Source organism: Anneissia japonica, unplaced genomic scaffold (genome assembly GCF_011630105.1).
Source record: "Anneissia japonica isolate Jap-2015-1 unplaced genomic scaffold, ASM1163010v1 scaffold439_len473750_cov173, whole genome shotgun sequence".
Classification (NCBI taxonomy): domain Eukaryota; kingdom Metazoa; phylum Echinodermata; class Crinoidea; order Comatulida; family Comatulidae; genus Anneissia; species Anneissia japonica.
This window is the reverse complement of record NW_022691745.1, coordinates 266,929-268,730: the sequence shown is the minus strand read 5'-3', so window position 1 is coordinate 268,730 and position 1,802 is coordinate 266,929.

Genomic DNA, 1,802 nt, shown 5'->3' with positions numbered 1-1,802 from the left:
TATTATTATTATTATTATCATCATCATCTTCCTTATTGTCATCCCCATCCTCATTATATTCCTCATTATAAGGAGGATGTTGATGATGATGAGAAGAAAGATGATGAGGATGATGGTGAGGAAGAAGATGATGGTGATTACGATTGATGATAATGGTTGTTGATGATAATAATTGTGATGATGATGATGAGAATGATAGAAAATGATTGATGAGAATGATGATGATGATGATGATGATGATGATAATGAATGATGAGAATCATCCTCTCATCCTCACTCTTGTCCTTATCTTCATTCTTGTCATCCTCATCTTCATCATCCTCATGATGATGGTAGTGACTGATGATGAAGAGGATAATGATGAAAATGATAATGGTAATGATGACGATAATGATGATGATAATAATGAGGATGATGGTAATGATGATTATGATTATGGTGATTAAGATAGGAATGATGATGAGGAGGATGAGGATGATGCGGCTGATGAGAAGGAAGATGATGAGGTAGATGATAATTGATGATGGATGATGATGAGGAAAAAAATGATGCTAAGGATGGTGAGGATAATGATGATAATAAGGAGAAGGATTAGGATGATGGGTTTGATGATGATGAAAATAAGGATGATGATGATTATGATTGATGATAATGGTCGTTGATGAGGGTGATCTTGATAATGATGAGGATGATTAATGAGAATGATGTTGATGAGGTTAATGATGACGAATGATGAGAAACATCCCGTCTGCCCCTCATCCTCATCTTCATTCTTGTCGTCCTCACCCTCTTCATTATCATCCTCATGATGAGGATAATGATTGATAAAGAGAGCAGCTAGCTCAGTCGGATAATCTGGTGGTAGCCGCTGTGTGTGCGCTGAACCGTGGAGATCTCTAGGTTCCCGGTTCAATTCCCATCGCTGCCTCTCCTTGTGTTTCAGCTAGAGGGCTGAAATACAAGTTAAAACAGCGCACCGTCTTTCGGATGAGACGTTTAAGCCGTTGGTCCCGTGTGCATTATGGCCCATGTGCACGAGTAGGGGATTGTCTCCCGGTGTACTGCCCAATCACCATCAGAAGGACCCCACTGGAAATAAGTCTTCTTCTAGGATTTCGTGGGTTATCCTTGGTGTTTACACCGAATAAATCCAATCCAATCCAAATGATGATTAACAAGGATGATGATGTGGTTGATGATGAGGACAAGGATGATGATGGATGATGATAGATGATGATTATAATGAGGATGATGATGAGGATGATAATGACAATGATGATGATAATGAGGACTACGACGATGAATGAGTGATGATGATAAGGAGGATAAGGATGATGTTGATGATGATGAGAATAAGGATGATGATGGATGAGAATGATTAGTAGGATGAAGGTGATGGTTATGATGTTAACAATGATTGGTGAGGATGGTGATGAGGGTGGCGATGATGGATGAGGATCAATGCCATGGCCAGGATTTTCACACGGTGTGGGACAATATCAGAGCGGACCCACTTTACGTGTAAATTCAAACAATTTTGACCCATTTCACGCAAAAATATGAAATATCTGGACCGATTTTCTTAAATTTTACCCATATGTAACTAAATATAAGGTATCTGGATCCATTTTATGCAAAAAATTACATAATTTGGACCCTTTTTTAAAATGTGGATCATTTTTTGTGGACCCATTGGAAAAATGGTGTGGGACTGTCCCAACTGTGCCAATAGCTGGCTATGCCATTGATGATGATGAGGATGATGGATGTGGATGAATATGATGATGAGGATGATGATGAAG